The following is a 10,295-nucleotide window of genomic DNA, read 5'->3' as shown; positions in this document are numbered from 1 at the left end:
CTTTGTGGTTATTGGCCCTTTTAAAACTTGTTTGACTGGAAACAAAGCTCAGAGCCTGATATTTCCAAGATTCACCCCTACAAAATTCAGAAACACACAGCTCAAAGCAGTACAGATACCACTCAGAAATGAATCCAAGGACAAGGTGTCTGACATGAGAATCTTACAGATTTATTTAAAGGTCCAGGACTCAGCAACACTACACCTACGTAGAATCATTCAGGGATTCCCCCGCTAGAATTTGGGAGCTGCCATTCACAGAAATGACCCATGGGAGACTCTTATTTCCATATCATAGCCTCCATGACCCATAGTGCTGTGACTGCCATGCTCTCTGTCAAACTCCACAGGAGGTCACCATTAGTAGAATAACAGTGCAGGGCAGCAGAGCAGTACAGTGGCCCTAGGGTGGTGTCGTGGGTGGTTCCAGAAGATACTGACATCACACCACCCTCTACATCTAGAATGAAAGGAAGAGGAACACGGGAGGGAGTGTGTGATTGAATTCATGGCCCAAAGCAGCCTAGGTGTCAGCTATCAGTCTGGAAGAGCACGTCTGCCTCTGTATGGAGGATTCAGGTCAGGAATGTGACCGGAACCAGATGAATCAATTCTCGCAAGAGGAAAGTCCTTTACGTGACATCTTGCACCACAACAGAATAGCCACAAGATAGCTTGTCCTTATAGGAACTGGCACACCAAGGGCATAGGGGAAGTCTCTGGAATATACAGGATTGGTTGAGTACCACACAGGATGGCTGACAAGCTAGCAGAAGAGTAGGACACACACTGAGGTCAAGTGCCAGGTATCATGACCTATGTAGCCACACAGCTGGACTGAAGGGCTTTCTTGCTCTGACTGAAGCAGAACCAAAGCAGGGCCTGCCTCAGCCTCCATCTGTACCTTGGCTCTAGCTGCTTCTTTCTCTTGCAAGTCACAAGCATCATGAAGCAACTGTCTTGGTTCCCGAAACCACATGGTCTTTGTTCACGTTAAAGACAGGGCATGCAAGAATGTATTCTCCTCCTACCTATGTGCTGGACTAGGGACAGGAGACCAGATTCCTAGGCCTGAACTTCTGACCATTCCCATAGTGTATCAGGGAAATATTTAACCTTGGATTTCCTGCTCTTAGAGGCCAAAATAAACCTGTCAGTCCGGGAGTCTTATCAAGAATGATACTCTGGGATTCATCTAAGCCAGGCCTCTTACTCAACCCTTCTGCTGCCTATTTCCTGGTGCTAAGCATGGACCTCAAAGTCACCCTAAGCCTGCATCCTGAGTTCACACCCTGAGATGCACTTAAGACTGACCTGAGAGCTGCTCAAGAGGACACACACGGGTTACACCACAAAGAAAAGTCTATCAAAGCTGACATAGGCCAGGAGTTTGGCCCCTGACTCGACAGTGCTTGTCCAGTGAGTGTTTTACACATTATATGGAACCCCAGGACCAGAGCCAGAGTCACAAAGTCAGGGGCAGTATATAGTGTGCAATTAATAGCCAATGGAATCTTCGGTAGCAAGCTAAGAACCTGCAGAGAAACCTCAAACCCAGCCTGCTGGATGGTGCCAAGATCCAGTAAGTAACACTTCCTAAGAGAAAACTCTTCCTGGGAGAATTGCAGCCCAGTAAATGGATGCTCTCACGATTCTCGGTGAAATAACTCATGGACCTTTTTCCTTGTGAACAGGGAACTTCAAAACATCATGGGGTGAGGTGAGGTGAGATCCAGGGAAGAAGGCTGCCCTTTGGCTCAATCTGAGAAGTTAGGATGCTTCATTTGCAGGGGGGAGGATCTCAGGTGTTGTCCCTAAGTGACATCATCATCCTGGTGAAATGTCATGTCACTTGTACTGAGACCAGTAGGCCTGAGTTGTAACTAATGCCTACACTTTTCAATTAGGAGAATTCCTGGAATTTTTTAAACCTATTTCATCCTACAGCCAGCTCTTCTGTCTTGTGGCAGACACCACTGACCCACATAAAACTACACACGTGAGTGTGCATGTGGACACACACACACACACACACACACACACACACACTCACACACCAACCCTGTCATCAAAAGAATACAGGGGCTACAAAACTAAAGACATGGTCCTCCAAAGAAGACCCTCAAAGGTAGATACTTAAACAAGTGTTCCCCATCCTCATCATCCTGGAAGAGGAATTTAAAGTGCTTTATGTGACCTGTGCCCTGCCCACCATGACAGGTAACAAGGAAACCAAGGTCAACAAACGATGGGTGGGACAGGGAGAATCATGGTTGCTTACACACTGATACTGGGAAGTGAAACTGGGGCCACCCCACTGGCTGCCAGCCATTTTGTCCCTCAGAACGAGTAAAATAGGACAGCTGTCTGATCCATCGATGTGATGCAGGGATCCTCAGACATGCAGCATCATTGTTGCATTGTTCACTATAGCTCAGAAAAGGAACCAGCCAGGATGACACCCCATTAATGGCCTGTTTAGAGAGACTCTGTCTGTCTGTCTGTCTGTCTGTCTGTCTGTCTCTCTCTCTCTCTCTCTCCTCTCTCCTCTCTCCTCTCTCTCTCTCCCTCTCTCTCAGTGTGTGTGTGTGTGTGTGTGTGTGTGTGTGCGCGCGCGCGTCTATGTGCAAGCTTCTGTGAATGCACTTGTGCATGCAATGTGTCTTATTTGCTTTCTCTTACCCATGGCCTGTTTATTTTCCTGACACTGATTTGTGGGTCTCCATCCATTCCTCACTCTAACCTTGGGTCATAAACATTAGACACTATGCCTACTGATTTTGGCCACAATATCTCTTGTCTTCCCCTCTCAGAACTGGTCCACTCCTTACTGCTCTAGTAAGTGTCCACTGCTTCCTGCATTTAATAAGTGGTTTGGGCTTTATTTGGGGGCATTATTTGATGTTAGGTTCTGTTCAGATACTTTCTGGTCATGTTCTTCGCAGACGTGGCAAGAATGTTTTCCCAGGAGGAGCCATCAAAGATTAACATAAAACACAGATGTCATCAGGACGTGGAATGTGAACATTAAATTCGGATGCTCTTACTTTTGGAGAACAGCAATATGGAGACAAATGTAGTACTGATGCTCCTCTGTGTTTCCAGGGTGGTAGGATTATGCCTGTCAGGTCCCTGCAAGGCCAGGGCAGGCTAATGTTACAATGTCAAGCCCAGGGAGCTGTGATTACTCCTGAGGTTTGTCCTTCTGAAGAGGCTGGCCATGCAGCGAGGTTGAGTACTTTCCTTGGCCTCTGCTGACAGGTCCAGGGAAAATCCTGACACACAGACTAGAAATTAAACCAAGACTGGTACATAGGAGTCCTTTGGATGCAAAAAACAGCTCCCTGGACAATAGGGATGAAACCCCAACCCAGACTGCAGACTTATATACATGGTGTTCCTTTTCCCTTATAACTTCTGCAAAAATGCTCCATGTGAACATGAAATGGACAGTGCCCTCAGCACATCTCCACAGTGTTGGTCTAGACTTTTGCTTCAGGGACTTTTCCTTCCTTCTGATGATGCTAAGGATCTCTTTAGGGGTTTGGTGCCCATAGAACCATGTGATTCAGTATTTGGTTCCTAGTGGGTTAACCTGTTTCAGAAGGATAAGGCAGTGCTTCTTGGAGAAGAGCTGTGTCCCTAGGGTTCGTTTTATAGGTTTCCAAAGCCCAAGTCATTCCCAGTGATTCCCAATCTGCCTCCCGCTTGTGGCCCAGAGAGCTCTCAACTGTTCCTTTGCTGTACCACAATGTACTAGTTCTGTAAATGTGAGTCTGAATCACACACTATCTTTTATAAATTTGTTGCCTTGGTCATGATGTCTTAAGGAGCAAAAGAAAGGAAGATGCAGAACTAGAAGCTCTTGCTTTCATGGATCAAGCAGGCTGACATTTACTCATTAAGTCAAAGCCTGTAGGTACTTCAGTGTCCTTTGCTGTTGAGTTTATCATCTCATTTCAGACTGATGAACAGTAGGTAGTTGAAGAGAGAGGCGATGCATAGTCCTAGCCATCTGAGATGCCTATGAGCCAAAACAATGACCAGCATGGCTAATATCCGGGTACCTGAGGCTCCAGAAATACAGATTTTCTGAGGTGAAGCCAGAGCTCGGTCAGACATTTGGACATCAGCAGCCCTTGAGTCACTCCTTCCCATAATTGACTCCATGTGCATACTTCAGCATGGAGCTCCTGTGAACCCATTGGATGAGTACCCCAGACTTAGGTGGAATAGCTCTGTGGCATGTTTCTGCAGTTCAGCCTTGATACAGGACAGTGTTCTCAACTAGGGGCAGGGATCCTTGCAAGGTACTTAAGGAACACAGGGCTCTGCTCCATTCTTTGTCCCTGCATTTCCTTCAGATAGGAACAATTAATTCTGTGTTAATATTTTTGAGATGAGTGTGTGGCCCCATGTCTGAGGCGCAAACCATGCCTAACCTCTGGATATGATCTCTACAGGATCTCGAAACCCACTGTTGGGTATTTCAACTAATGTGATCCCCATGCGTCCTGGGAGCCTCTTGCTTTGCTAGAATCTCAACTTTCTGGTGGCTATCCTAGTTCCCCACTCCGCATTGCTGCACACATTCTTTTAATTTTCTGATCCTCTGTATTTCTCCCTGTCTCTTTTCAAACCTGATCCTGCTCCCCTTTTCCCCACCCCCTCCCTCTCGCTCCGAAGTGCCTACCTCTCTCTACCTCCTGTGATTATTTTGTTACCCCTTCTATGTAGGAATGAAGAATCCATACTTTAATCCCCCTTCCTTTTGAGCTTCATATGGTCTGGTAGTTGTCTCATTGGTGTTCCAAGCTTTTTCTCCTAATATCCACTTACTGAACAGACATTTGATCTTTTGTGACTGGTTTACCTCACATAGGATGATATTTTCTGATTCCTTCCATTTGCCTGCAACTTTCATTGTCATTGTTTTTAATAGGTGAATAGTACTCCATTGTGTAAATGTACTGCATTTTCTGTATCCATTCCTCTGTTGAGGGACATCTCAGTTGTTTCTAAGATTTCCCACAACAGTCCTGAGCATATTACTCCTGTTTCTAGGGAGCTAGCCTTTCTGGCCCTACTGGAAAGATATCCTTGCCCTCTGAAGGTTGTAACTCAAAGACATCACAGATCACGTAGTGGGTCTCTGGCTCATAGATATTCTTGGAACATTTGCCCTGTACTTACTCAGCAGCAAGGTAATCAGAGCAAACTGAACTTAAAAAGGTGAACAAGATTCAGTGGACTAGAAAATTTAGCAGCAGAACAGGCAAAAGCCTCTCACTACTATAGCCTCAGGCACTCATGTGGCATAGAAGATTGGTGGCCACATATACCAAGACTCTGCAGGAAAAGATACAGCAAGAAAGTTAGATGGCCTGGAGTCATCTCCAGCTTTTTCTGACGAACAGAGGATGGTTTGAAAAAAATGATAGGATACTGAGGTGTCAAGACCTCCATTTCTTAGAAAAAGTTTCTCATGAAGTGGTGTCCTATGTCCAAAGAACAAGATTGTACATATGAATAAATTCTACAAATAAATAAATATAAACATCGTACTATGTTGGAAATTGAATAATAATTGCATTAGCTTTGGCTCAAAGTTTTTCTTGGGCCTAATGACAATTAGTACCCTGCTCCACTGCTCAGGACATGACACCCAGGCCGGCATCGATGCTGTTCTGTCCAGTGCTCTGGAATCCACAATATCCTAACTGTAGGGTTCTGCGGTTAAGGAGGGACGATAATTGTAAAAGATAATTCTGCTCTGTCATGATTTATGAATGTTGCCTAAACTTCTGGCCAAAAGAGATAAAACGTGTTTGGGGACAAAAATGATATTTTCTATGTTTTGGAACGTGAATCTATCCTTGCCTACTGAGTTCTCTATAAAGAAAGAAGCAACCAGACCACCAATCAGTCAGGCTGCAAGATTCCTCCAAACCACCATGACTGACCCACTTCTTTCTCTCTGACTCCTTACCTCCTCTGTGGGACCTGGTCATCATCAGGGCTGGCCCCTGAGAGCTTATAGTGTATGTGTATGGTCAGAAGTCCAAGATGTTACACAACTGCATAGGACAAAGGTCTATATGTCATGTATAAGCATTGGAAACAGTCATGGATATCATATACGTTCATAAGAACCAGCTCTGGATATGTTGGATTAATAAGGCAATCTGTCCTCAAATTTATGCACTCACATGGGAAGTAATTGCAGATATCATGTTACTGTGTGAGAATCATTCCTCAATATTGGTACATGCATGGTAAGGAGTGCATGGGAAGAATTCATGCAATACTATGTATCATGTACCTGCAATGGAAGGAAAAGACGTCTTGGAAATTTGAAACGTATATGGAAAAAACTTGGGATATCACGGTCCTACATAGGAAAAGCCGTTGATATTATGCACATATGTAAAAAAACATTCCTGGATACGGTACTCTCATGGAAGGAAGCAATAGATATCAACAAAGGTGGGGCACAATCCTGTTTACTTCAAACCCAAAATGATAAAGTCCTGTATATATTTTACTTGCATGAAATTAAGTCTTGGATCTCACTCACCCACAGTGAAAGAAGTCCTGGAAATACTATACGTTCATGGCAAGAGGCACTGGATATTATATTCCAACAAAGAAAGAATTCCTGCATATCAGGGACCCACATAAGAAACAGTCTTGGATGTTTGCTACTTGAATAGGAAGAAGTTGTTTATATCGTGTGTGTGTGTGTGTGTGTGTGTGTGTGTGTGTGTGTGTGTGTGTGTGAGATACTCCTAGATATCACAAATCCACATACCAAAAATTCCTGCATGTTGTAGATGAACATGTACCCGTATGGGAAGTAGCCTTGTTATTGGAATCCACATGAGAAACATTGGATATAATGAAACATCAGGAGAAGCAGTTCTGTTTATTGGATACCCACATGGGAAGAAGTCCATATATCTTGTTACTGTATGGAAAAGTTCATGGAAATTATGTGGCGTGACGGGAACAAGTCCTAAATCTCTAAAATTATGTTGTGACTCTAGGGAAATTCTGGTTTATATGGGAGGTTCCTGACTCTGTTCTGGGGACTTTTCTTGGGTCACTTCTGGTACGCTGTTTAAGAATTTTTGACTGTTAAGTTGATGTGAGGGGACCACACATGCATGTATGTCTCTATATTTTTTTTTACAAAAACTTATATATATATATATATACACGTTTGTTTGTTTCATGAAAGAACAATGTACGCTGACGTTTTAAGACATAGCAGAATAACGTGTCGGATTCCATAACAGACGGTTGTGAGCCTCAATGTGGTTGCTGGCAATTGAACTAGGGAACTCTGGAAGAGCAGTCAGTGCTCTCAGCATTTGTCCACCTCTCCAGTCCCTGTTTTCATATCTTGAAGAAACAGATCTTTACAATTTTCACTAAAGGGGAAAAAGGAAACTTTCTTAAGGCTGGTGGAGCCTGTCCAAGTTTCTGAAGATGCCGATATGACTGGCAGGAACTAGTAAGATAAACAATTCAAAATATTTAGGGAACAAGGAGATCTATAAACCTGTTAAGTAGCAATTTATACTTATGAACAAAATGAATACCGATAAACAAAAGAAAACATTTTCCTACAGAAATGCTAGCTTTTATGAGAGAAAATTGCATCCAGAGAGCCACATTTGAAGCCATGAATCAAGTTCTTGAGCTCATCTGCCTGAAAAATGATTGCATGATTGACATCATGCAGGGACACACTGGCTATACCTGGAAGACAATGGCATTTTTGTTATAGTCCTTAAGAAAGGGTAAATGAAGAAATAAGGCAATCATGTAAGCTCTACTATGAGATATATTCCCCCCCCATGTTATTATTGTTTCCTACTTCCTGCGTTTTTGTTAATTCACTACCATTATAATATAAGATAAAGTCTCAAGGATAATTAAAGGAGAAACAGATCCAAGTTGCCCTAGGTATTGAACCTGTCTGACCTCATTACACACCTCAGCATTCTTTCTTGACTTTCAATGCTTATTGGATTTGATCCTGCCTGATTCTGCCATCCAGAGGAAGGTGATTCACTCAAAGTGAGCATGTCAAGCTTTCTCTGTGGACCTGTGTAGTCTGGTTGATATCATCCTGTCTGGGTGGTATATTTTAGGGGGAGAATACCCAGAGTTCACAGAAGGAAATTTTCCATTTGCTTCACAGCTCTGGTACACCCATTAAAGCAGTCATGAGAAGTATCTTTGGAAAAGAAAAGGTATGACATATATTTAATCATGCACATCCATATTTATGACACTCATCGTTGTAAGCCTTTCCAAAGGACTCCCTTTTGAAGTATGTTTTCTCTAAGATCCCTTCAGTAATCATTTGGATTCTAACGCCTATTAGCTACATAATCATAAAAAGTTACTGGTAGTTCTAAGCTTTGGTGACCCTATTCATATGCTGAGGACCCTCACTGAGACATTTTGAGGAATAACAAGACTATTTGACATTACGTGGTATCATATAATGGAAGCCTAAAAATGAGAGTCAACTAAGAGAGCTGGACACATTTCTGAGGGGAAAAAAGAATGAAGGAAATCTCCATATAGGCAGACAGAATTTTCTTTGTCATTTTAATGAAATTTTCCAACTCTCCTATCATTTAAGATCAAAGTATGTGGAGTGGAATCTGGTTTCAGCACTATCCCTGTCATATATCAGCTACCATGTTTCTCGTCTTGCTTGGCTATCATTTCTAGATTATAAAGAGACAGCTTAGTCACAAGATATTGTAACCACTATTTTGATATAATCCAATATACTACATGGATTAATATTGAAGGTATTTTGTACTGGTTAATACGACAGGTTCATTCATGGTTTAAATGGAAATTCTAGTTCCAACACTCATCTGAGTCATTTGGGAAAAGTTATTTGAGATGGTTAATTATACTAAGGTTTCAGATAAAATAGTAGCTGTAGTCATTTGAATGAGAACAGCCCATAAAGGCTCACATGTTTGAATAGTTGGTCTCCAGGCAGTAGAACTGTTTAGAATTAAATCAGAAGGGTGGCCTTGTTAGAGGAGGTGCGTCATTAGGAGCCAGTTGAAAAGTTTTTAAAGACTAAATCTTTCCTAGTTAGCTTGTGCTTCAAGAAATAATTTGTTAGCTACTGTTCACATGCCATAACTGCCTTCCTGTAGCCATACACCCTGACAAGATGGTCAGGTACTACTCTCCAAAACTATTAGCCACAAAGAAACTCCTTATTCTTTAAATTGCCGAGGTAATAGTGCCATATTATAACAATGCTAAAGTAACTGAGTCAGAGACTGACCTCTGAACACATTCGTGAATTTGTGTTCAAAAGTGTTCGCCTGAAATAGAAACGTCTAGATAGAACGCAAAGGCACCATTCCATGGAACAGGGTCCCAGACTGAAGGAAAGGGGAAAGTAAGTAGATTTATCTTTCTGCTTCCTGACTTCAGACACAGTAGAAGCAACTACCTCCTTGTCTGGCCAACATATCCTTCCCTGAGATATAAAATGTATAGTAATGTTGTAAACCCAAAGAAACCCTGAGTTTTCTTTTGTCAGGGATTTTATACATCAATTAAAAAATTAACTAACTGTTATGTAAGAGCTCCAGCCTGAAATGCCACATTGATGGACCAGAATATTATAAATAATATTACATGGAGGTTTTGTTTATTAAAAGTGAAGTTGAGAAAAACTGCTTAGAATGTTATCTGGTATACAATAGCACCAAAACAGACCATTGAAAAAAGCATAAATTTTATTTTCCCGAGAGGAAGCATCATTTCTGTAGATCTACTTGCTATTGAACGGTGTCTTGCATAATTGTCCATCTATTCTGATAATATCCATTGGGAAAATTATGTCAATATTCTTATTCCACACTACAATGATGCATGAAACCCTGCAATTTCGTGGAGAAGAAAGAGGTAGACAAGGGTCCTATTGAAAGAGAAAGATTTTCTGGATACAAGGATGAAGACTGAGAACATGAGTACAGGGGCATGCAGCCCAAGCATGTACTCTCTTCCAGCGTTTTCATGTGCTAAGTTCAACCTCAGAGGATTCAACGAGACACATTCAGTCCCTGGTGACATCATTCCCCTGCATAGATACACAATATGACTCACCACAGTTTTAGATAACGGTTGGTAAGAACTTTAAAAGGGAGTAGGAGGGTAGACAATGAAAGAAGCTCCTAACAGGAATGGAAGTAGTCAGTGCTGCCCTATGAAGGTTGGGGAACACTGTTGGCCTGGCAGTC

General features: G+C 42.4%; 1 long non-coding RNA gene across 1 annotated transcript in view; it reads right to left on the bottom strand.

Moving 5' to 3' along the window:
* LOC148004570 (uncharacterized) overlaps positions 1-10,295 on the bottom strand; it is a 92,395-nt gene that overhangs the window by 49,821 nt on the left and 32,279 nt on the right. The gene's annotated exons all lie outside the window — the stretch shown is intronic.

This window comes from Rattus norvegicus, chromosome 7, assembly GCF_021556685.1.
Source record: "Rattus norvegicus strain SHRSP/BbbUtx chromosome 7, alternate assembly SHRSP_T2T, whole genome shotgun sequence".
Taxonomy (NCBI): domain Eukaryota; kingdom Metazoa; phylum Chordata; class Mammalia; order Rodentia; family Muridae; genus Rattus; species Rattus norvegicus.
This window is presented reverse-complemented; position numbering and strand designations above follow the sequence as displayed.